Below are 27,912 nucleotides of genomic sequence, written 5' to 3'. Positions count from 1 at the left end.
ACCATGAAAAATATACCAACTTCCATCCCTAAAGCTGGAAAATTAACAAAAATTATTTACTGTAATTTACAATTTTAGAAAATGACTTTATCCCCTACGGCCTTGTTTCAAACACAAATTCCCTGGAAAATTACTTTAGTTGTGCACTTTATCATGTCCTCTGTTGATGTAGCCTTAGTTAATAAACAGATTTTGTTCTGTTTTATTATTTGATTAAGTCTCATCCAACCCTTCTCCCTGGCAGTTGGAGGAATCAGATTCTCCATCCTGAATGGAGCATTGGATTTAGTACTTTTTAACTCAAGGATTAGATTGGCAATTGGGGAATCTTTTGAGTAGCATCAAACCCACTCTACAGAATTCCGCAATTAATTTCACTTATAAATTTAAAGGGATTTTCAGCTGTCTTCACCCTTGAAAAAGGGTTTACTGAAATGTTGCCCTCCCCAGTGACAGAGACAGTTCTCCAACCAGTGGGACTTCTGCACTCCCAGGAGTAGATGGTCTGACCAAGGCGGATGAAATTAGCACACACACACACACAAAACAGACCATCTGAGACTTTCAGAAAATGTAGATCTGGGGGAAATCTTAGAGCATAAATTACTTTGAGGGTTTTTTTCCCTTTCTGAGGTCTTAGTTGGAGAGATTTGTGTTCTTTCACATGCACAGCTGTGGAGTCTCTGGGGGAATTTCTTACTCTTTTTCATTTTTGCATATACACTGAAAACCAAGATCTAAGTATCAACTGTTGTACCCATGTAATATGTATGGATTTTGCATATTATGGATTTTACATCTAAGGGATGCTAGGCAGGAAACTGATTAAAATCCAAACTGGGCATTTTGACAGCTGGGCTGTACCATGTGTAGGTAGCATGATGAGGGAAGATACAGCTGAACAAGTGAGGTTCAGGGCTTTTTTCATGATTGTATTTGTTGCTATTGCTGTTTATTTAGTTCTCAGTCTGGTTCTAACCATCTTTATAGACTTGGCCAAACTAATGGAACCTTCTTTTATCACAGCCGTACTGGTGAGATAAATATTTGTTGCACAAATAAACCAATGAACAAACCTGGGATTAATCTTTGCCATTTGACCTTGGCCAAGTGATTTGGTCTATACTCCTTTATTTCTTTGTCTCCTGGTTAGTCTAAATAAATTCTAAGATTTATTTTGGTTCTAAATTTAATAGTTAACATTTACAGATCACTTACTATAGGTTGGGCACTATTCTAAGCACTTCCATATATACCAACTACTTTAATCTTCACAAATACTTAGGAACTAAATAATAGTATTAGCTGCATTTAAAACACAAGGAAACTGAGACAGAGAGGATATATAACTTGTCCAATGTCATATAACTTGTAAGGGGCAGAATCAGAATTTAACTATAGAGATCACTCCAAATTGCATGCTTTAACCACAATTTATACTGCCTTGCTAAAATGGTATGGGAAAAAAAAGTGAAGAAGAGCATCTGCATGTACTACATCAATCTAGATCTTATCAAACTATAGATATTTTGTTTTCATTAGCAAGGAATACATTGACCGTGTCTTTGAATTCCACCCCAACCTTAATGCTTTCCCCCTTCAAAAAACAACTAATCCTATCTCTTGGTACCTACCCTTACCATCATTTCTTTTTCTTTCTTTATATTTTATTGATTTTGCTAGTACAGTTTTCTTGATTGTTTCCTTTTGCCCCCCTTCCACCCAGCACCCCTCACTCTCTCAGGCAATCTTCCCACCATTGTTCTTGACCATGGGTCATGCATGTAAGTTCTGTGGCTACTCCATTTCCTATACTGTACTTTACATTCCCATGGCTATTCTGTAACTTCCTAATTGTGCTTCTTAATCCCCTCACCTCTTATACATCATTTCTTAGTTTACACCACCTTTGGCTCTCATCCTGGGTCTCTGCACGTGGCTGGGAGATGATAGGTGAGAAGGCACTGCCCATCACTGGAAAATAAACAGAAGCAGAAAGTTGAGTGTCGTGGTTTGAGGAATGCATAGAAATGTCCCATGTGTTAAATAGAAGTTCAATAAAAAAAACCTACCACACATTTTAATTAGTGGAATTAGAAGTGTTTATTTATAAAGGGGCTATTTATGTGGAGTTTAAAGGAACCACAGAAATATTAGTAGCACCAGAGCTGTTACCACCCCTTTGGTGTGAAGGAAAGAACTGAAGGAAAGAATGTGGTTACCGGGATCCCAGAGAAGAGACTTTTACTGAGCAGCCACCTTTGGGGAAGCAGGACCTTGGAGGAAGGGTCTCAGCCATCTTGAGGCCACCCTGTAGTGAAAGGACAAGGACGAAATAAACACCTGACCTCAGTTTTCTCCGTCTGATTACCTGGGAGGACTCCCTACTGACCAAACCCAACAAAAAACCATTAGGCAAGGGAGTCAGTTTGTGTAATCCACACAGATTATCTTCCTGGGAGAAGGAAGAAGGGTGAAAAAGAATGGAGAGTATGGTGGGAGAAGCAAACTAAGATACCTGGCAGATTATATCAAACTGGTATTTACAACAGAGCAGATGTGGGCCCAGGGAGGTTAGGTTTACCCAGAAATAAATTTTATAATAGAACAGGTAGCTCTACACTGTCCAAATCCCAAAAGCCCTTAATATTTAAAATATGGCTTTGTTTTATCATCTTTTATTCACTAAACATCTATTTTTATAAGCCATTTTAAAGGAATTTATTCCTTTATGTTCTAATTTAAGACCTAGAAATCAAAATATTATACATTTTCTTAAGATCATTGTTTAAAATTTTCATTGAAAATGAAAACTTTAATCTCAAACCCACCTTTTCAACAGACCCTTCGCCAAATGGATATAGTAATTACTAGTTTTCTCATCAATGTACTGAAAACTTACAAAGAGAAAGAAACAATATTCTGCATTCCTGTGGCTCCTGCCAACAAAGTACCTTGTAGTTTACTTTCAAAAAACATTTCTATCTTTTTATTAGTGATTCCCTTCATAATCTACTACAGTAGAGCAAGATTTGTTTTGTTCTGTCTGTCTTTCCAACTAATAAACCTTAATGGAAAAAAAGATTAGGTGACTGCCTAATATCATGTAGTAGAATAAAGGTAGTGAGTGAAAGAAATTTAGCAATCTAATTAATGTTAAACAGCCATAGTATTGTACCTCAAGCAGCTATTTCCAACTCTGAGGTCAGGAATATGGCTAACCCAATGGCTTTTACTGATTCAGAAAACAAGTAGAATTAATTATAGCCAGAAAATTCTTTAATTACAGAGCTTGTATTAGTCACAATAGGCCAAAATATGCTGCACTAACAAGCAGCTCTAACATCAGAGTGGTTAATACATACACATATTCTGGGGTCTGGCATCTTTTCAGGTCAGCCCCTCTCCAAATGGTGAGTCAGAGTTTCTAGGCAGTTTTAATATTTTAGTTATGACATTCAGAACACGTGGTCTTCAGGTTGCCTGACGCAACAGAGGAAGAGAGAGCTTGAGAGTTGCATTTAAGTGCTTTAGCCTGGAAGACACACACAACTTCTATTTAACAGTAGTATTTGGTTAGAACTAATCATGTGGCCTTGCCTATCTGTTAGAGCTAGAAAATATGGCCTATTGGTATTTGGTGAGAGGCAAGTCTCTCTGCTACCAATTCATCTTCAAATAGTCATGTAAGCAGCAGGGAGCTGATGGAGTAGATGTGAGAGACCCCTCAGACATAAAAGTATACTTCTTAGTAAAGGAGTTTGACGCAGACACCGGCCCGCACGCAGTGTCCACGATGGCATGGATGAGACATGAACAAATTCACATGGACTGTTGAGTCCTGTGGAAGAAAAGGGACGGCACGGCTACTCCCTCAAGGGGGGAGCACCTAGGATTGGCCCGGCCACCCTCTCAAGAGGAGAGCGCACTGACCCTTGCCTGGACAGGCTTTTTGGGGGTTCCATTAACACAGGAATACAGGTACAGCTCATTAATCATTGTCAGGCAGTAAGTATCAAACAGTAGATAACATACAAAGAACTATTAGGGCTTCTTCTGAGTCAGGGTTTATTAGCTTTGGGAAACAAACTCATTTCCTGTTTGGACCTTTGTCATTTAATTGAGAGCATTCATAACAAAGCAAATTTCACAGGATTTTATATGTTCTTTCTTAGGCCTGATCACCCGGGGAACCCACCCTTTCCAGCACAGGGCTGCACTGCCCCTCTGTTATTATTTCAGGCTTAAATCAGGCAGGGAAGTAAGGCAGCCAAGAGATTATGAGACTTCTCGAAAACAGAATGAGAACTCAGGCTTTGTCAAAGCCAAGGGGTGAGGGTCCATCACCCCCTTTCTCTTAAAGCCCCCCAAGTTCTTCTCTGGGGCCTCCATGTGATTGTGTCTGTCTTAGGTCATTGCCGCCTTGGGAAATCTTACCCGCCATTGACTAACCAGCCAAGCATTGGGGGCCAGTTATGCATGAAGTAAAAGGAGCAGAAGTGGTACTCCTGCCAGGGAGATTAGCTTTGTCTCCTTAGTGGCTTACGGTCTAAAGGTCGCTCACTCAGCCTTAGCCACAGGGGCATCACAGCTTCTGAAACCAGGCAGGGTGGTTCCCAACAGAGTTTGTTCTCTCTACTTTCTCTTAGATTAAAACTTCTTTACAGGAGAAGGTTAAAAATGTATGTGTTTCTTAGTGTAGCATTGTCACTGAATACTCTTCAGGGATGTAGCTAAAGCAAATATGATGTCATGGCAACAGAACAGGGTTGAGAACCAGATGCTATATCCCCAGCTCTATCATGTAACCTTGGGGCTACTACTGATCTTTTCTGAGCATCAGTTTTCTTATTTGTAAAATGGAGATTAAAAAAATGCCTCACCTTAAGGATTGTTGTGAAGGGAGGGTAAAGGGTATTTTGCTTTAGTCATAAAAGAGCCAGGTAAGGAGTTCTGAGAAGAAATAATTGATCAGAAAAATGCAAGCAATGATGAATTTATAGAATAAGGGGTTGGAAAAATTACCTAAGAAAAAAAACCACCTCCGTGCTGGGAGAGGCTGCAAGTAGGAGGAAGGAGAGAAAATGATGCAGGTGGAATGTGGAGAAGGAGCCTGAACATGGACCTTGCAGGCTGTGGTCCCTTAAAAGGAATGCCCTTAATGGAGCTCTCTTTGGTCTGAAAGGAAGGGAACAACGTAGTCTAATTTGTGTTTTTAAAAGGTCACTGAGGTGCCAGTGAGGAGAGCCCATCAGAAGCGAAGAGACTGGTCAGGAGATTGTGGGGTTACATCATCTGAGAGATGATGACAGTATTGGATTAGTTAGGTGTGGAGAAAGAAATATTTAAGGTAGAAGAAGGCATTTAAAAGGTAAAATCAACAGGGCTTGATGACAAATGGAGTATAGTATATTAGGAAGAGGGAGTTATCGAGAATGGCTCCGAGGGTTTTGGCTTGCCTAATGATGAATGCTGCATCGTTCCCTGAAATTATCCCTGGAAGGGGATTGGGTTTGGGATATGGTAGAAAGATGAAAAGTCCACTTTTGGAAGTATTGAATTTAGTATCTTTGAGCATTTCAAGCGTAGATAACAAGAGTTAACCTAATGTGTAAAATGCTTAGTGTTGTTCCTGGCACATAGTGCAAATAAAATCAGCAATAGTATTATTGTAGTTATTGTTATACATCCATAACTTTCTGGGCCCTCCACAGCCTGTGACCAGTTTTCTTGTCCACCTGGAAACAGTACTACTTGCTTTCAGGTATAACTTGTCATCCTATTTACCTTTAGTCTATTTCAAACCTGCCCATTCTTTTTTTTAATTCTTTTTTTTATTTTTTTTGTCTTCACTCAAGGACATGTCTATTGATTTTAGAGAGAGAGGAAGAGAGAGAGGGAGAGAAAGGGAGAGAGAGAGAGGAGAGAGAAACATCAACTGGTTATCCCCTATATGCACCCTGACTGGAGATCAAACCTGCAACCTAGGTATGTGCCCTAACCAGGAATTGAACCTGCAACCTTTTTTGGTGTATGAGATGATACTCCTACTAATTAAGCCACCTGGCTAGGGCTCTCACCTACCCATTTTTTATCATCAGTTTCAAGTGTCATTTCCTATATGCACAAAATCTTTTCTTATTCCCCATCGCCAGCCTCTAAAATGCTGTAAAAAGTTTTGATTCTCAAAATCTGGATCTTGGTATTATTCCAAATTGTATGACTTTTTGACCAGAATCGCTTGCTCTTCTAGCTCTCTCACACTCAGTTATCTTCTCTTAAACAAATCTGGGACCTCTAGTTTCCACGTTTCCTCTGTTTTGTCTATCAGCACCCCTCCCATCTTTCCTTTCTTCCCTACCCATCATTTCAACCACATTCTTGTCAATACTCCCAGACCCTCTGGTTTTTAGTCCTTTTATTATAGATGTCTTCCAAAATCTAACCCTGGACCAATTCAATCTGCTACCTAACATCATCTACTACCTCCAGGATTTTATGTAAGTTTATGATACCACTAGAGAAAATGATTCCACAATGAGGTCAGCACAACTGTACATTTCTGTTATGTTTCTTATGCACAATTGACTCCCTTTCTCCTATCAAGAAATTTTTTAATTCTCCTAAATTTCCAACCTACAACCTCCCCACCCACAGCTGTCAGTAAAAGAGCTTGCTGTCACAGGCAAAAGATAACTAAATAAATAAAAGGCTCCAGATGGGGCCTGGTTTACTTTCTGACACTAACTCATGAACATGCCTGAATCTATACCTATATTTTCTTAATTGTCTCAGTTCATGAGGAAGAAAGTGTCCCATCATTATAAGGCTAGTTGTTATATAAACTCTGTTTCTACCCCAAACATCACCTCCAGGAACTTGATTCTCTCATCTTTAGCACCATTATCTTCCTTTGTACTGGCTCCTCCCCATCATCATTTAAACAGGCTCAATTGTCTCCATCTTTAAGTCAAAACAAAAAGACTCCCTTGCAGTCACAAAAAAATACCTTCTTGTAATCCTGCGTCTGCTCCACTCTACTCTCTTTCCCCCATCACAGCCTCAGTCCTTATTTTATCTAATCTCTTGGAAATATTTGATGCACTCTCTTCCCTTTGCTTCCATGATATAGGTTCACTTAGTTTTCCTTTAACCCTTCCCATCACTCCTTGTGCACTATGATCTCCTCCTGAAATGCTGGTGTATTCTCTTTGAGGCCCTCTTCTCTTATTTTCTCTGTATTCTCTTTAGGCAGTCTCTCACATGGCTACAAAATACTACCTGTGCTGATGATCCCCAGTGCATAGCTATCTCAAGCTCCAATTTTTCTCTTGAGATTCAGATTCACATATTCAACCATATCTTGCACATCACTAATTGGTTGTCCCATTCGCATCATAAATTTATAAGGATTATCATGTACTCATCATTTTCTCCCAAACCTGCTCTTTCTTTTGTATTTCCTACACCAATGAATGGTAGTGCAGTTTGCTTCAATAGAAATCTGGGAGAGAAGATGGTGGCTAGGTAAGAGGGAGCAGATTCCCCTTCCCCCTACACATGGGAGAGAAACCTGGCTGATCTATGAGGAACAGAGCAGACAGGAAACAGTACCACAGCATATATGAAAATAGGAGATCAAGAATTGTGATGGACATTGAAAAATCAGATTGTAAGCAGAGTGCTTCAGGACAGTAAGGGCCCAGAGATCAGCAAGGGGACCAGGGAGGCTATAGCCCCAGGCCTGCTGGGCTGGCCACAGGGCTCTTGAGAGAGAGCTGGGTTGGTGCTCCCTCCCCAGCCAAGCAGGGCTTGAGCAGCACTGGGAGAGACCTGGTTGGTTGAAGTCACAGAGAGGGGAGTAAGGTCTGAGAGGCAAACACATGGGGGCTGTGAGCACCCACACATAGCCTGGAAAGAGTGTGCGCCCAAGCCATGCCACTGGAGGTGGCCTGGCGGGGTGCACACGCCTGCAACCCCAGGAAAGAGAGGTTTGTGGAATGCATGGGGGACCACACCCATGGACACAGAGAGAGCGGGAGCGCCTCAGGAGACCCAGAGAAGGCACCAGTGGACCTGGAGTGAGCATGAACCTCAGGAGACCAGGAGCCTGTACTGGTAAACACACCCCTCAGCCTGCTACAGCCAGCAAGAACAGAAAAATCTGTTTGGCCAGTTTGAAACCAGCAAGAGGTTTTTTGTTGTTGTTTTGTTTTTTGTTTGTGTGATTTTTTAAAGTAATTTTTATTCTTTAATTTTTATTATATTTTATCTCTCAATTCCTTTTCCTTTTCTTTCTTTCTTCCTTTCTTTCCAATTTATTAGGATTATCTTCTAACTTCCCTAGTCTGCTTTTTTTAAACACCCATAAATGAGACAAAAAAAATCCAGAGCTGTGAAAAGACCAGAGTTGGACCCAAGAGGGGGCATCCCAATAGCTGAGACAGAGAGACAAATTTCACTTTGCTATTACAGAGAACCTGCAAAATATTGCATATTTGTATTATTATTTTTACATTATTATCACATCTTTTATTTGAATAATATTTTTGTATTCCTCTTCCTTCTGTTTAGTCTCCTTTGCTTGGCTAGTTATATTGTATCATTTGACAGGTTTCCCCTGTTCTCTCATTCATAGTGTATTGCTAATTTACTGTCCTTCACTTCACCTGTGTCCATTAGCATACTACTGAAGGTCCAATACTCCCAATTCTTGGTATCTAAATCTCACAGATTCTGTCATATGATTGTTGCTCTAATATTATTGTAAATAATAGCTGTTCTATACTATTGTAAATACTACAGAACACTCTGCCCAGTTCTTAGCCCACTTCACGGTTTCCTGAACTCTATTCCTGTAGTCGTTAACTCTATTCTCTCACACACTACACTTATTTACTATCCTTTACTCTCACCCTACCTCAGAATCTAACCTCCCACAACCTCACTGCTTTCTAGATCCAACTCACAATCCTTCCGTCCCCAACAACAGTCTTATCTTCTTTCCATCCTTTCTAAAAAATGGCTAGTTGGGTGGTATATCACAGTTAACACTATACATAACCAAAGGATCTCCTATGTCTTCTTTACTGGCTGCTACTGTAAATAGCATAGAATACTCTCTTGCTGTCTTAAACCATTTTCCCTTACCCCTCCAACTGATCACAAAAAAAGAGTAGGTGAAAGCAGAGAACACCAGGATACCTGAAAGAGCTGCACCACTGAATCTCACAGGTATTCTACCACAAAAGCTCACACCATAAACCCAGGGAGTCAGAACAGATCAATTTAAGAAGCTGAGGCTAACAAGAAGAGTCTCCCAAACAATGGGAAGACAAAGAAACAATCCCCAAATAAAAGGAAAGGAGGAAGCCTCAGAAAGAATGAAATAGAGGCAACCCTACTATGAGATATTGAGTTCAAAGCAATGGTTATCAGGAAACTCCATGAGCTCACAGCAAATTACCAGAAACTACAGGTAAACTACAATGAACTCACTGCAAACTATATCAATATGAAAAAGGAAATAGAAACTATCAACAAAGGCCAAGAGGAAATGAAGAATACACTATCTGAACTGAAGAGCGCAGTAGAAGGAATCAAAAGCAGGATTGATGAAGCAGAAGATCAGATTGGTGAGTTGGAGGACAAAATACAAAAAAAAACAACACCCAGAAAGAGCAAGAAAAGGAACAGAGGCTCAGAAAGAATGGAGAGGGATTAAGAGAAACATAAGACAATATGAAAAGTAATAATATCCAAATAATAGGGATAGCAGAAGGAGAAGAAGAGACAAAATAGAAAACCTATTTAAAAAAGTAATGAGGGAAAACTTCCCTAATGTGATGAGAGGAAAAGTGACACAAATCCAGGAATCACAGAGTCCCAATCAAGAGGAACCCAAAGAGGCCCACTTCAAGACACATCATCATTAAAATGGCAAAATTCCAAGATAAAGAGAGGATCTTAAAGGCAGCAAGGGAAAAAAAGGAAGTAACATACAAGGGAGCCACAATAAGGTTAGCTGCTGACTTCTCAATGGAAACGCTCCAAGCAAGAAGAGAATAGCAAGAAATATTCCAAGTAATGAGAACCAGAGGCTTGCAATCAAGGCTACTTTACCCAGCAAGACTCTCAATCAAGATAGAAGGCCAAATAAAGAGCTTCCAAGACAAAAGAAGTCTGAAAGAATAGGCCTCCACCAAACCAGCTCTGCAAGAGACACTAAAAGGACTGCTTTAAGGAAAGGAAGGAAAAGAGAGAAACAGAAACACAGGTACAAAAATGGAAATGAATAAGTACCTATTAATAATAACCTTAACTTGGCTGGTGTAGCTCAGTGGATTGAGCGCAGGCCTGTGAACTAGAGTATCGCGGTTCGATTCCCAGTCAGGGCACATACCTGGGTTGCAGGCCAGTTCCCGGCAGAGTACACATTAGAGGCAACCGTACATTGATATTTCTCTCCCTCTCTCCTTCCCTTCCCCTCTCAAGATAAATAAATAAAATCTTTAAATAATAATAATAATAACCTTAAATGTAAATGGATTAAATTTTCCAATCAAAAGCCATAGAAAAGCTGAATGGATAAGAAAGCATGACCCACACATTTGCTGCCTACAAGAGACCCACTTCAGGACAAAAGACCTACACAGACTAAAAGTGAAGGGCTAGAAATAAATTTTCCAAGCAAATGGACAAGAAAAAAAAGCTGCGGTAGCAATACTCATATCAGACAAAATAGACTTCAAAAAAAGGTCCACAAAGAGAGACCCAGAAGGTCACTTCGTAATACCCAACGGAAGAATCCACCAAGAAGACATAAACATCAGAAATATATATGCACCCAACATAGGAAGGAGCACCCAAATATATAAAGAAAATTTTAGAGGACTTCAAGAAAGTTATTGACAGCAACACAATTATAGTGGGGGATTTTAACACCCCACTGTCAAAAACAGACACATCTTCCAAACAACATATCAACAAAGATATTGTGGCATTGAACAACACCCTAAATGAAATGGACTTAACTGATATATATATAAAGCCCTTCATCCCAAAGAAGCTAAATACACATTCTTTTCAAATGCATATGGAACATTTTCAAAGATAGACCACACGATAGGACACAAAAAGAGCCTCAACAAATTCAAGAAAATTGAAATCATACCAAGCATTTTCTCCAAACACAAGGGACTGAAACTGGAAACCAACCCCAAAGGTAAAAACCCAAAACACTCAAAATCATGGAGATTGAATAGCATGCTATTAAACAACGAATGGGTCAAGAATGAAATTAGGGAAGAAATCAAAAAGTTTCTGGAAACAAATGAAAATGAACTCAAGACAGCCCCAAACTTATGGATGACAGCAAAGGCAGTCCTGAGAGGGAAGTTCATAGCAATACAGGCCTACCTAAGAAAGATAGAAACATTTTAAACAAACAACCTCACCCTATGCCTACAAGAACTAGAAGGAACCACAACAAAGACAGCCCAGAGCAAGTAGAAGGAAGGAAATAACCAAGATCAGAGCAGAATTAAATGACATAGAGATTAAAAGTACAATTCTAAGGATCAATGAATCCAGGAGCTGGATTTTTGAAAACATAAACAAAATTGACAAGCCTTTAAGCAGGCTCATCAAGAAAAGAAAAGAGAGGACCCAAATAAACACAATCAGAAATGAAACAGGAGAGATTACAACTGATACCACAGAAATAGAAGGGATTGTAAGAAATTATCATGAAGAACTGTATGCCAAGAAATTTGAAAACCTAGGTGAAATGGACAAATTTCTAGAAAAATATAATCTTCCAAAACTGAATGAAGAAGAAGCAGAAAACTTGAATAGACTACTAACGGCAGATGAAATCGAAGCAGTAACCAAAAAACTCCCAACACACAAAAGGCCTGGACCAGATGGTTTCACAGGAGAATTCTACAAAGCATTTAAAGAAGAGCCAACTCCTATTCTTCACAGACTATTCCAAAAAATCCAAAATGATGAAAGACTCCCAAACTTTTTATGAAGCCAGCATCATCCCAATTCCAAAACCAAATAAAGACACAACAAAGAAAGAAAACTTCAGGCCAATATTGCTGATGAACATAGATGCTAAAATCCTGAACAAAATATTGGCATACCACATTCAACAATACATTAAAAAGATCATACACCATGACCAAGTGGGATTCATCCCAAAGGTGCAAGGATGATTCAATATTCACAAATCAGTAAATGTAATACATCACATAAACAAAAGCAAAGACAAAAATTACATGATCATATCAATGGATGTGGAAAAAGCTTTTGATAAAGTACAACACCCATTTATGATAAAAACACTCAGCAAGTGGGAATAGAGGGAACATCCCACAATATAATAAAGGCCATATATGAGAGACCCTAGAACCAATATCATATTCAATGAGCAAAAACTAAAATCTTTTCCACTAAGATTAGGAACAAGGCAAGGTTGCCTACTTTCACCACTTCTATTCAATATAGTATTGGAAGTTTTAGCCACAGCAACCAGACAATGAAAAAAAATAAAAGGCATCCAAATTGGAAGGGAGGACACAAAACTGTCACTGTTTGCAGATGGCATGATAGTGTACATGGAAAATCCTATAGACTCTGCCCCAAAACTGCTCGAACTAATAAATGAATTTGGCAAAATAGTGGGATACAATGTCAATATCCAAAAATCAAAGGCATTTTTGTATAGCAACAATGAAATAGCAAAAGCAGAAGTCAAGAAAAAAAATCGCATTCGATATAGCAAAAAGAAAAATAAAATATCTGGTAATGAACCTAACCAAGGAGGTAAAAGACCTGTCTACAGAAAACTACACAACACTGAAGAAAGAAATCAAGGAAGACACAAACAAATGGAAACATATATCATGTTCATGGATCAGAAGAATTAACATAATCAAAATGTCCATACTACCCAAAGCAATTTACAGATTCAATGCAATACCTATTAAAGTACCAATGGCATATTTCACAGTCATAGAACAAACACTTCAAAAATTAATATGGAACCATAAACGACCCCGTATAGCAGCTGCAATTTTGAGAAAGAAGAGCAAAGTAGGAGGGATCACAATACCTGATACCAAACTGTATTACAAGGCCACTGTAATCAAAACGGCCTGGTACTGGTATAAAAACAGGCACATAGACCAATGGAAGAGAACAGAGAGCCCAGAATAAACCCAAGTCTCTATGGTCAATTAATATTTGACAAAGGGGGCAGCAACATAAAATGGAGTAAAGATAGCCTTTTCAACAAATGGTATTGAAAGAACTGGACAGCTACATGCAAAAAAATGAAACTCGAACACCAACTTACACCATACACAAAAATAAATTCAAGGTGGATAAAAGACTTAAATATAAGCCCTGACATCATTAAAGTCTTAGAGGAGAACATAGGCAGGAAAATCTCAGATATTTCATGCAGCAACATTTTTACTGATATGTCCCCTAGAGCAAGGGACATAAAGGAAAGAATAAACAAGTGGGATCTCATCAAAATAAAAAGCTTCTGCGTGGCTAAAGAAAACAGTATTAAAATAAAAAGAGAACCAACTGTATGGGAAAACGTATTTGCCAATGATACCTCAGACAAGAGTTTAATCTCCAAAATAAAGAACTTACACAACTTCACTCTAAGAAGACAAGCAACCCAGTTAAAAAATGGGTAAAGGACTTGAACAGACACTTCAAGAAGGACATACAGATGATCCAGAGACACATGAAAAGATGCTCAATATTTCTAGCTATCAGAGAAATGCAAATTAAAACCACAATGAGATACCACTTTACACCGGTCAGAATGACCATCCTAAACAAAGCAACCAAACAACAAGTGTTGGAGAGGTTGTGGAGTAAAGGGGACCCTAGTTCACTGTTGGTGGGATTGCAGACTTGTACAACCACTATGGAAAACAGTGTGAAATTTTCTAAGAAAACTAAAAATGAATCTGCCTTTTGACCCAGCAATTTCACTGCTAGGATTATACCCTAAGAACCCTGAACACCAATCCAAAAGAACCTATGCACCCCAATGTTCATAGCAGCACAATTTATAATAGCCAAGTGCTGGAAGCAACCTAGGTGCCCATCAGTAAATGAATGGGCCCCAAAACTGTGGTACATTTACACAATGGAATTCTGTGCAGTAGAAAGAAAGAAAGAGCTCCTACCCTTTGCAACAGCATGGATGGAACTGGAAATCATTATGCTGAGTGAAATAAGCTAGGTGGTAAAAGACAAATACCATGTGATCTCACCTTTATCAGGAACTCAAACAACAAAACAATCAAACAAGCAAAATATAACCAAAGACACTGAAATAGAGAATAGGCTGACAGTGCCCAGTGGGGAGAGGGGAGGGAATTTCAGGGGAAAAGGGGAAGGGTTTACAGGAACAAGTATAAAAGACACACAGACAAAAACTAGGGGGGCTTGGAAATGGAGGGGAGGGGTGAGGGTTGAGTGGGTGGGCTGGGATTGGAGTAAAAGACAGAAAACTGTACTTTAACAACAATTAAAATAAAAAAATCACACACACAAAAAGAAATCTGGATAGCACACCCTAGTTACTAATTTCCTTAAGGCAAGAATTACAGTTGTCAACCAAAATCTAACCCTGACCAATTTATTCACCACTGTATGTCCAGCTTTTAAGGCAATGCTTTACACATAGTATGGGCTCAGTGCATATTTAAGGAATGATTTAATTATTCTTTAGTTTCTTTTTTTTCTTCATTTGAATCAATTACTTAGGTTTTTTTCAATTTTTTTCTAAATACTCATTTAATTCTTATTATAATGGGCACTAACCTAGTTCAGGCCATTATTATTGTTTTAATAGTCTTTTAATTGACCTCTTTGCCCTTAGTCTGTCCCCTATAGCAGAGACTGCTAATTACACCCAGTAGCTGTACTCTTTTCTTCCTTTAGGTAATGTAACTGAGCACCCTGCCTCCCAGCCAGAGACCACAGTTCCCAGCCTCCCTGGCAGCTCCATATTGTCCCCCAAGCCACAGTGTCACCTGACCGAGTAAGTTCCAGTTAATAGTCCAAGAATAGAAGTGAAGTGTTTACCTTTGGAACCACATCTTTAAAATATAGATGCTCTTCTTCCCTCCCCTCATGTAGTCTGGATTGTAATGAGGTAATGGGGAGTCATATTAACGCTTGCAGGTGAAAACAGCACAGTAGGGGATGTAGGAGCCATAAGATACAGGAATGCTGGACTGGTTGCCACATCAAACTTTTAAGTGAGGGAGAAAGAAATATCCTTTCTTGTGGAAATCACAGTTATTTGGCTTCGGTGAAATCAACCAGACCAGTATCCTATTAATCCCTTTTTTTCCCAGCCAGAATCTTTTTTCCTGCAATCCAGCTAAAAGCATGTTATTACATTGCAAATCTGATTTGGTCCTTGTCCCTTGTCGTATTTATTTTTGTAGCCTTCAGAGTGTAACTGAGCAAACCAGGGCTCATGCACCTGGCGTCTTGATGCATGACCCGACAATCAGTGTCGAGGAAAACCTGGTGGGGGGAACTGAAAGCACTCCTGTTCAGAGCCCTGTTTTCCCATGACACCCAGCTCTTCCCTGGCTCCCCACCAGGCTATAAACCAAAACAATGCCCAGTAGTTCCCCATATTCTTTTCTGTTCTTAAGCTGGCTGTGCAAATAGTTCTCCATCCCCTCTGGAAGGCACACTCGTGGGTTTCAGAGTCACCATCCTCCTGCAGCAGCTCTCTCTCCTTCAGGATCCAGGGTTGTCCTCAGCCTCCATGTAGCAGTCCAGAAAAACATGTGCCATAATACACTGGATTGTGGTGAAATCCAGGAAGGGACACATCTCAAGAAAGTGGCTTCTGTATCCGTCCTTCAGAGAAGCATAAGTCTACAGTCTCAGCATTCCTGTCCACAGCTCGGCGTCCCAGGTGTCTCCCACAAATCCGAGCTTGGTTCTGCAGGTCCCTGCACAGCTCCATCAGCTCTCTCCTTACACCCTTTCCTCCTGTACAGCTGCTACTTCACTGCAGACCGCGTGCCTGCTTCCTTGCTACACCATGCAACATGCTGGAAACCTGACTACAAACTGCATAGCTGCTTGCTGCTTTCTCCCTCAGGCCTCGTGGCTACCTGCTCAGAGGAGCAGACATAGCTCCTCCCTCACTACAGGCAGCATGGCTGAAACTCTCTTACATAGCTACCCTCTTCATTACAGACTGCCGTGGTTGCTTGTTGCTTGCTCACTACCTCATGGCACACTGGCCCTTCTACACCCTTTCAAACAGCTTGGCTGCCCATCCTTATTCTAAATGCCGACACAGAGGTTCCTACATGACCTCATATCTGGCCCCTCCTACAATGAGCTTCTTTTGCCAGTTTCCTGGTAATCTTACCTCCTTTCAGCTGTCATCGGTGGTCAGGGCTAGGGTACTTCATGACACAGGAGCCTCTGCTTCCCTGACTCTTGTGCAGGTGCTGTGTAAGTTTCCCAGGCTATGTCACAAGTCACTGTACATTCTGAAAATCACGTACTTCTTTTGCCCGGGCAGCAGCTGCTTCCCTTCGGGAAAGACAAGGCTATCAACTTGCCTTTGTTATGAAAAGTGTCTTAACAGCTGTATCATCCCCTTCTCCCATCCCCCAACCATGAGATGTGGGGAATATTTTTGGTGACCCCTCACAAGAGCCCTGTTACAAGAGGGCTTAGTACATGATCTTGTGTATAGCAAGAGTTCACTACTGTTGATTGTTGATTGATAAATTATTAAGTTCATTTTCTTATGGCACCTAAATTACGAAATTTAAGTTTTAATTGCCTGCTGCATCATACATAGTCAGTGGATAAGAAAGATAACAGCTACCTTGGCTTCTGAAATCACCCTAGATTTCCTCTCACCTCCCAACTCCATTGTCTCATGACCAAAGAGTCAGAAATCTTTCAGGTGATGAAGCTTATCTACAAAGAATAAAATTCCTATGTGTGTCACTGGCCTCATTAAAAGCAAATAAATAAAGTAGCAAGAAAGTGGGGTGGGGGGAGCAGAGAAAACAACGCAGAACTCTGTTTAGTGAGAGGTAGTACAAAATCATTAGCATTTTATTTATACTACCCCTGGCTGGTGTAGCTCAGTGGATTAAGCTCGGGCTTGCGAACCAAAGGATCACGGTTCAATTCCCAGTCAGGGCACGTGCCTGGGTTGCAGGCCAGTTTCCAGCAGGAGATGCATGAGAGGCAACCATATATTGATATTTCTCTCCCTCTTTCCTTCCCTTCCCCTCTAAAGGTAAATAAAATCTTTAAAAAATTTTTTATTTATACTTACCTGGTGATGTAGGCTATATTATGACCATCACACATTAAACCATAAATAATGTCTTTAGGTGCTGCATTTCTGCTAGGAAGATGATCATTACAGATCCGGGTTGCAATTTGGCTCATATTTGTTGAGCCCCTAATATGTGTCAAGGACTGTGCATGAGAGAATCTCCTAAAATAATTCAGCGTTTGAAGCTCACTTGTCCTCCAGAGAGGGTTTCCTACCAGAGAGACTATCTGAGGCCTGGCAGGTTCTCCCAGAACAAGACCATCTTTTATAAGCCCTTAAAAGTAATCCTAACGAGCTCCGATAAGGTCCACCCCTAGAGTTGGGCTAAGACAGGGAGAGTGTCAGAAACTCCGTCAAGTTCAGAGTTGCCTCCTCCCCTAATGTATGTTTTTAAAAGCTTTGCCATTTTTTTCTCCTGGTATAAAGTGTCTTAAGTTTGATAACTCTTGAGTCATCAGTAAAACTCTGTCATAAAAATCCCATCAGTAATGCAGTTATTTTTCACAAAACACTCCATTACACTTGTCATTTGGAACTAAAAGCCGCATTTTTGTGTGACACACGAAACAGATTGCCCCAGACAGACAAGTAAAGACACCCGGTCAACCAGTGCCTTCAGCGGGGTTCTTGTCATTCCTCATCATTTTGTTCAATTCATCTTCTTGTTCTTTTTTTTTTTTAATTCAAATGTTGCACCTCAAAGAAATTAACTAATTTAGAATCAAAAGGCAGTGAGGATCATTTCAAATTCAAAGTTTGTTTTTTCCCCTAAATTGTAGTTGACAAGGTAGAGAACAAAGCTGCAAGTTTTAAAGCAATGTAAAAAACCAGCATGCTCTTTAAAAATTAATCTCAGTTTTAAACCCACTAAAGTTTTGAAAATACCTGTTAACCTGAACAGAAGAAACACCTGAAGCCTTGAGGCAGAGTAGAAAGAAGAAAAAAAACACATTAATATTTCATATAAAAGGAATTTTTCAAGGTACATATCAGCTCTCCAAACAAGTGAGATAGCTGACATACACCTCCACCGCAGGTCTGTTGAGTTTCATCTGGGAGAAATGTGTCAGGTAAATTCTGAACATTACACCCCGCTTCTCTGGTGAGAAAAGCACCATGTTTTGAAAGACAATGAGATCTCCACATCTGTAAGATAAAAGAAATGAATAATAAAATTTAAAAACTGCCAGTGTTTCTTAAGTACTTACTATGTGCTAGGCTCTATGTTAAGCACTTTATTTGAGTTATCAATTTTTTCAATGACATCAGCCCTTTGAGATGGATGTTCTTGCCCTATGAGGAAATGGAGGCCTGTAGAAGTTACTTGTTAATGTTGCACAGCTAGTAAGTGACCAAGTAAGGATTTAAGCACAAGTTTTAAAAGATTAACAGACTTTCTTAAGAGCAGTTGTAGGTTCACAGCAAAATTGAGTAGAAAATGCAAACAGCTTCTTTACAACCCCTGTCCTCACTCCCACATGCACAGCCCTCCCCACAATCAGTGTCCTCAACCAAAGTCATTTGTGGTCATCGATGAACTGACACAGCGCATCATTATCACTCAAAGTCCATAGTTTATATTAGGTTCACTCCTGGTGTTCTACATTCAAAAGGTTTGGGCAAATGTACAGTGAGATATAGCCATCATTACAGCATCATGCAAAATAGTTTCACTGCCCTCAGTGTCTTCTGTGTTCTGCCTATTCTTCCCTCTCTTCCTCTAAATTCTGGCAACCACTGATCTTTTTATCGTCTCCATAGTTTTGCCTTCTCTAGGATGGCATATAGTTAGAATCATATAATTTGTAGCCTTTTCAGACTGATTTCTTTCATTTAGTCACATGCATTTAGTTTCTCTATATCTTTTCTTTTTTTTTTATTTTTCTTTAGAGAGGAAGGGAAGGAGAGAGGGAGAGAAATATCAATGCATGGTTGGTTCCTTCTTGTGCATCCCCTGCTGGGAAACGGCCTGCAACCCAGGCATGTGCCCTGACTGGGAATCAAACTGCAATTGTGTGGTTCTCAGGCCCACACTCAATCCACTGAGCTACACCAGCCAGGGCTCTCTATATCTTTTCATAGCTTGATAGCTCCTTTCTTTTTAGCTCTGAATAAGATTTCATTGTCTGCATGCATAGCGTTTATATATTCACCTCCTGAAGAATATCTTGGTTGTTTCTAAATTTTGGAAATTCTGAATAAAGCTCCTATAAATATCCATGTGCAGGGGTTTGCATGGATGTGAGTTTTCATCTCCTTTGGATAAATACCAAGGAGCACGATAGCTAGATTACATGGTAGGAAATGTTTTGTTTATAAGAAAACACCAAACTGTCTTCCAAAGTGGCTGTACCATTTTGCATTTCCACAAAAATGAATGAAAGTCCCTTTTGCTCCACAACTTTCCTAGTATTTGGTGTTATCAGTGTTTTGAATTTTCACCTTTCTAATAGGTGTATAGTAATATCTGGTAGTTTTAATTTACAATCTCCAAAAACATATGATATGGAACATCTTCTCATATGCTTTTTTCCATATGTGTATCATTTTTGGTAAAGTGTCTATTAAGATATTTTGACCATTTAAAAAATATTTTTCTCATTTTTTTTACTGTTATTCACTTCCTTCAAGGTGGACTTCCTCCAAGGGTGATCAGACACTTGACTATTAACACCAATAAGTTTTAGCTATTACAAACTGTTACTCAAGGGATTGTTTTTAGCCATGAAAATGATGATGCATATTCATTTTTACAGATGTTCATGTTATGCTGGTAGAAAAAAGATAACAGAAGAGTATGAGAATATTGGCCAACTTTTATTTAGAAAATTTTGGAAGGACACCTACCAAGAAATTTACAATGGCAGTATCTGGGCAGGAAGCTTTCAGGAGAGGTATTTTTTGTCCGCCTATCAATAAAACATTTTTTTTACAATGACTATGAACTACGTGTAATATAAAAAGAACACAAATTTCTAAACATATAAATAACACTAATGTGAACTTTTCAAAGTCAAATTTCCATTAGGAGACATATTAGGGCCATAAAAATTCCCCTTGGAGCCTTAAAGCTGGTCACCCCTTGGTCTAGGCTGAAAGATACAAGCCACATTTCTCATGAAGACATCAGAGAAACATTCAAAATTTGTCAATTAAGACTGATTGCCCAATCTGCTTTTCAGTGACCCTCCAGGCTATCTTAGCCTGTGCTAAACAACCACACAAACATTTTTTAGAAATTAGCACCTCACTAAATGGAGGATACCATTCAAGAACCAACCCTGAGCTTGGCCAACACAGGACAAGATTTAGGAAAGGCTTAAAATTAGAAGCTAACACCATGACTCACAATGCTCAGAATGCCCAAGTGATTGAGGAATTTAGGAAGAATTTCATATTTTGCCTTATCTATAACTACCTATCAAAGATCACCCCTCCATTGCAGTCCTGGCGTGCTAGGATTGAAGTTTAGTACTTTGACTCCAGAACTCATTGTTGCCTTTGTAGGACAAACCGTATGAGGAGAGAAAGCTGATATGGGTGAAGATGGATTGAAAGCACTTATAATTCTTTCTAATGGAAACGTATGAAGGTTTTTTAATATTTTGTAGAGTTCCAACATGCTTTTTATTGGGGGCGGGGGAAGGACAGATACCACTTCATGTCTGATTTTGCCAACATTCTGGCCTGGATGCTGAATCAAGACCCCACCACAGCCTATAGAAATAATATGGAGTTGACAACTCTAAGGAGGTAGGCATTACATGATACTCTTTCCCGTACATACCATTGCCTTTCCATGATTGGTTCAAATATTCTTATTGATCAAAATGATGACATGGAAACATTCTGTTGATACCAATGAGAAGAAGATTCAACTGAGTTCCTTCATTGCTGCTTTTAAATACCCAGCAACTTGATTGTTGCAGAGAATTACACTTCTAGCTAAAATTCACAGGACTCAGCAGTAGCTGAGAACAAAGGACCCATTTATGTGACAGAACTATAATCACCCCAAAATACTGGGAAGCAAAGTTTCAGGCTTTAGTTGGCAGAATTTTTTAAAGTGCCGCATTTATGGTATAGTAAAGATGCAGAAAGCAAAATTTATGTTTAAATATGTTATTGTACTGCTTATTTGTCTTTCATAATAAAAAAACAAGAACAAAAGCTTTTGTTAAATTTGAGGCTCTTACTCTTCAGTTGATTAGACAAAGAAAATTTGAACTAACCTATTCTGATTTAGAATATAAGACTTCCAAATTTAATATGGTCAAAGTTTCTTATGAATGCTTCAAAATTAAGTTTAAATGTATAGCCTTGGGCATTGTTTATATTTATTTTTAAATGGGTGTTGAACTACTAGAAGAATTGCCGTCAGATTTCCTCATTTTGGTATTAAAGGCAGACAAAAGAAAGTTGTATTTTACGTATAAGATACATCTAGCTTTTAAATGATACCATTGGATACTAGTGATTATCCAAAAAGCACTTCTTGAATACAAGATGCTTGGGATAATAAACCTGATTCTAAATCTGTAACTGTTGAAAATAGAGAACATTTTATACAAACTTAGCTGCTTATTTTACAGCAGCTATATTGCATTTATGTCAGTGCTCTTCATAATTTTTTAAAAGCAGCTTTCTTGTTTCTGTGATGTATGACCTTTCTTTCTCAAGTGATACAGTTACAAATAGGCTGTCCTACATGCATCACTATTCAGGACTTCCCAGGATGAGGTTCACAGAATTACAATTCCTGGTAGTACTAAACTTTTCTTAGGAAATCTTTTTTTCTATAAAAATGTTAAAGTCTTACAATATTGACAGGGAGAAGTCTTATTTCATCATCTATGATTTCTGTAGATTCCACCAGCTAATTGTAGACATCTTCAGAAGTTTGAAAGCTAATGGCCAAGCAGAGGGTTTCCTATTTCAAGATATGCTTTAAAATAATTTTTTTTTTACTAATTGATTCCTCAAAAACTTCAATAGTCACAAAACTGTATGGGTGACAATGACCACTTATAGAAGCTAAATTGGTGTCTTGAAGTGCTTGGTGCATAGCCAGTGAAACTATACAGCACCAAATGCCATCTCAACTGCCAGGAACCCCAAAATATTTGAAATATGATCTTAGGCCAGAAATGAAAAAATACTTTTAATGAAAGTTTTTGTTTTCCAACAACCACCAGAAATTTAACAGAGGTTTTACACTTGAACATCTGCTGGAAAAAGAGTGCTAAAACTCCCACTGAGAGGGGTTACTGCTTGCTTTGTAGACACCAAGATGGTGATACAGAGTATCACTGTTGTATAGTGACAGAGGATATTGTGGATCTTCTCTCCACCATTCCTTGACCCCAGCTTCCTTTAGGATGCTGGAGATGGACAGGTAGTACCAGGTCTGTGCTGAAAGAATTTTCAGGACCCTTATGTAAAAATGCTTAAATTCACAATAAACTAAGGGACCAAAATTTACTCCCTGCCTATGGATTTTCTAAAGACCCAACAGGAAGACCCTTTCTTCCTTCCTATGGATGTTCTAAAGACCCTTTCAACTTGTTTGTAAGTATTCACTTCCCTTCAGTGAATAATAATTAAAATGATAATTATTAACATTTTTGTGCTTACTGTTTGCTAGGATCTGTGCTAATAATGTGGCATGTATTATTCATCATTCTTCATTCTCACATGACTGAGATGGGTGCTATCATTATCTTCATTTAATGTTCAGTTTCCCCAGATTCCCATTTCACACAGTGACCAAGTGGTAGAGTCCACTGTTGAACCTGGGCAGTCTCACTCACAGCCCTCCCTTTTGACCACTATTCCACCAACCACTCCGCTCCATAAAGGAAAAAGTCTCAATTGTTTTTAAAATTTTACAGATCATAACTATGCCAGTGGTCCATTCATCACTACCGGCTAAGCAACCACATCATCTTCTCTCACAGCTTCTTTGTGTTCTATAAAATGTCTCATTCTTGCCCTAGGCATAAACACTGAGGGGTAGGAAGGGGGGTTGTGGAAAGAAGGAGGCTTTCTCACCACTAGAAAGTTGATTAATTTACAATTAGCAAAGGCTAAAAGCTCCCTTTCTGAGAGTTTTGGCTTGGGGGCCTAGAATTAAAACTTAGTCACTGAATCCTGTCTCTCTTCTGGGGAAGAAGATCCATCACTAGGCAAACGCTAACTTTCTAGATCTCAAGTCTCCTCTCTACAGCTCAGCCGAGACAGTCCCTTGACACGGAATTTCAGCGTGGAGCCTGTGTATAAATGATATGTGCCTTGTATATATGTATATACATGGAGCCATGTATATATGATATGTGCCTTTTGTGCTGATTGTCAAAACTTGATCTTTTACTTTTTCAGCTGTACATTATGAAAAAATGTAAACATAAAGAAAAGATGGGAGTACTTAAAAAATAATATAAAATTCTGGTCAGTGTGTCTCAGTTGGTTGGAGTGTCGTTCCGTAGACAGAAGATAGCATACCCAGGTTGCATGTTCGATCCCTGGTCAGGGTATGTAGGAAAAGGCAACCAATCGATGTTTCTCTATCACATCAATGTCTCTGTCTTTATCTCCCTTCCTCTCTCTCTCTAAAAGCAATGAAAACTGTCCTCAGGTGAGGATTAAAAAATAATAGAATGGATAACCATATACCCACTTATCCAGATTTCATGCCCATATGCCTACTACCTAAATGTTTAATACTTTGGTATATTAGAATATATCTATTTATTTATCATGATCCTTGACTACTGAACACCGTAGTATACATCTTCTAAGAATAAGAACATTCTCTTACATAGTCATATACCATTAATACACATAAGAAAATTAAAATTTCCCTAACATCATATAATACCCAGTCCAAATCAAATTTCCCCCTTTGTCCCCAAATTGTGTTTTATAGCTGATTTTTAAAACCAGTATTTAGACAAAATGTACGCATCGTGTTTGGTCATTGTATCACTTTAGTATTTTTCATTGGAGAAGAATCTTCCCCCATCCCTCCTTTTGTTTGTTTGTTTTTTTTTTTTACTACACCAACATTTTGAAGATACCAAGAAGTTCTTGTATTGTGTTCCACATTCTGTATGCTTTCTATTCTTGGAGTCATTTAACCTGCTTCTCTAGTTCTTATATTTCCTGTAAACTGGAAGTTTAAGGGCTCGAACAGACTTAAATGTTTTGGCAATACTTTATAGGTGATGCATTCATGCTTGGCAGTCATGATGTTAGGTAAATCATTCTTTCTGATCTAAGTTTCACCATTGGTTATGGTGGTGACAATGAGATTGCACTTTTATAAATATACGTTTTTCTTTTTGAAATAGCAAGAAATCTGTGGGATTATACTTTGGCATTATTAAAATATACTGTTCCACCACATCTTTTCACTTGATGACTTTATAATTCATTAATGGTCCTTCCATTGACCACTTTGTCATTATTAATTAGCTTTCATTCTTTTTTAAAGAGCTGGAAATAGTTATTTTTCTCCAGGTGATTATGACACCAATTTAATAGTTCATGTTTTATCAATTTGGGGTTTGATTTCAATTTTGTTCTTTAAATTGATTTTACTTTTTAATATAAAAACATTCATAGAGTTTAAAGTTTCAAGTATATGAAAAGGTATATACCGAAAAGAACTGAAAGCCAGGACTCAAACAGAAATTTGTGTACCCGTGTTCACAGCAACATTATTCAGAACAGCTACAGTGGAAGCAACCCAAGTGCTCACTGGTGGATGAATAAAGAAGCAGAAAGTGGTGCATATGCACAATAGAATTTTATTCAGTCCTAAATAGGAAAGAAATTCTGACATACGCACATAATAAAACGTGGATGAACCTTGAAGACATTATGATAAGTGAAAGAAGCTAGTCACAAAAAGACAAACACTGTATGATTCCATTTATATGAGGCACCTAAAGTAGAAAATTTGTAAAGAGAAAACTAGAGTGATGATTGCCTGAGCTTGGAGGACGGTAAGAATAAGAAGTTGTTTGATGAATATAGTTTCAGTTTTAAGATGAAAAAGAATTTTAAGATTACAATATGAATGTAGTTAATACAACTATACACTTTAAAGTGGTTAAGTTGGTAAATTTTATGCTATGTGTATTTTAACAATTTTTTTAAATTTTAATTAAAAATAAAAGTAAATGGGAAGAGTGCAGGATAGGATGGCTTTACTGGTGAATTCTACCAAACATTTAAGGAATTAATGCCAATCCATCTCAAATTCTTCCAAAAAATTAGAGAAGAGGGAATCCTGCCAAAATTATTTCATGAGGCTGGACGGGGACATTATATGAGAAGAAAATTATGGGACAACATTTCTGATGAATATAAATGGAAAAATTCTTAACAAATACTAGCAAAGCAAATTCAACAGTACATTGAAAGGATCATACACCATGATCAATTGGGATTTTCCCTGAGATGCATATTCTACATGTTCAAATCAATAAATGTGATATACCACATTAACAGAATGAAGGATAAAGATCCTATGATCATTATGGTCAATAAAAAAAGCATTTGCCAAAATTTAACATCTGTTCATGATAAAAACTCTCAACAAATTAATTATAGAAGGAATGTACCTCAACATAATGAAGGCCACATCAGACAGACCCACAACTAACATCATATATAATGGGGAAAGGTTGAAAGCTTTTCCCCTAAGATTAGCAACAAGACAAGGATGTCCATTCTATTCAGTATAGTAGTGGAAGTTCTAGTCAGAACAGTCAGGTAAGGAATAGAAACAAAAGGCATCTATTCTCTTTGGGATAGATTCCAAAGAGAAAGGAAAAAAGTAAAATGATCTCTTTTTGTAGTGAACATGATATTACATATAGAAATCCCTAAAGATGTGAACAAAAATGATTAGAACTAATAAACAAAAAAATTAAAGGCACAGGACACAAAATCAACATGGAAAAGTCAGTTGCATTTCTATACACTAACAAGGAATTACTTGAAAAAAGAAAGTAAGACAATAATCCCATTTATAATAGCATTAAAAATTTTGTAAAATATTTATGAATAATTTGTAAATATTTATGAAATATTTATGGAATATTTATGAAAAATTTGTAAATATTTGTAAAAAAGAGTAAAATATTTATGAATAAGTTTAACCAAGAATGTTAAAGACTTATACCCTGAAAACTATAAAATATTGATATAGGTTAAAAAAGACACAAAAAAATGGAAAGATATCCTGTGTTTATGAATTGGAAGAATTAATGTCATTAAAATATTCATACTACCCAAAGAAATCTATTGATTCAATGTAATTTCTATCAAAATGTCAATGGTATTTTTTCATAGAAATAGAAAAAAAATCCTGAATTTGTGTGAATCCAAAAAAAGATGTTGAATAGCCAATACAATTTTGAGCAAGAACAAAATGTACTGCTTTAAAATTATATTACAAAGCAATAGTAATCAAGGCAGTATGGTTTGGTAAAAAAAAAATGGACATATACACCAATGAAACAGAATATATAGCCCGACAATAAGTCTACACATCTACATTCAAATAATGTTTAACAAGGGAAAGGATAGTTTTTTCAAAATAAATGGTCAGGAAATCTGAATAACCACAAGCAGTAGTATGAAATGGAAGCCATCTCACACCATACACAAAAATCAGCACAAAATCTATTAAACTTTTAAATATAATAACTGAAACTGTAAAACTCTTAGGAAAAAACATAGCAAAAAGCTTCTAGAAGTTGATCCTGACAATGATTTTTTTTTGGGGGGGAAAGGGTGGAAATAGGACAATAAAAGCAAAGGCAACAAAAGCAAAAATAAACAAGTGAAACTCTATCAAACTAAAATGCTTCCACACAGCAACAATGAACAAACCAAAAAGACAGCTTACTAAATGAGAAAAAATATTTGTAAATCATATATCTTATAAGGGCTTAATATCCAATATATATCAAGAGCTCATACAACTCAATGGCAAATAAAATAAAATAAAAATTTTAAAAGGGCAAAGATCTAAATAGATATTTCTTCAGGGAAAACACAGAAATAGGCAACAGGTATAAGAAAAAGTATACAGCATCATTAACCATTGGGGAAATGCAAATTAAAACCATGATAAGATATCATCTCACACCTGTTAAGGTGGCTATTATCATAAAAACAAAAGATAACAAGTATTGATGAGAACATGGAGAAAGCAGTACTCTTGTGCGCTGTTGGTGAGAATGTAAATTAGTATAGCCATTAGGGACAACAGTATGGAGTGTCTTCAAAAAAATTAAAAGCAGAACTACCATGTGATTCAGTATTTGCTTTCACTCCTGGGTATTTATCCAAAGGAAATGAAATCAGAATTCTGAAGAGATATCTTTAGTCCCATATTCATTCAGCATTATTCACAGTAGCCAAGACATGAAAACAACCTAAATGCTTATTGACATATGAATAAGTAAAATAAATATGGTATATATATGTATAATAGAATATTATTCTACCTTAAAAGAGAAAAA

At 37.9% G+C, this 27,912-nt stretch overlaps 1 pseudogene; it reads left to right on the top strand.

The window, feature by feature from the left end:
• The window catches only part of LOC119052102 (replication factor C subunit 5-like), a 38,482-nt pseudogene extending 17,188 nt beyond the window's left edge, over positions 1 to 21,294 (top strand).
• Positions 21,295 to 27,912: the final 6,618 nt, after the last annotated feature.

The sequence above is a fragment of the Artibeus jamaicensis genome, unplaced genomic scaffold, assembly GCF_021234435.1.
Source record: "Artibeus jamaicensis isolate MK-2021 breed Jamaican fruit bat unplaced genomic scaffold, CSHL_Jam_final scaffold_1964, whole genome shotgun sequence".
Lineage (NCBI taxonomy): Eukaryota > Metazoa > Chordata > Mammalia > Chiroptera > Phyllostomidae > Artibeus > Artibeus jamaicensis.
Note: the sequence above shows the minus strand (reverse complement) of the source record. Positions and strands in the feature narration are given on the sequence as shown.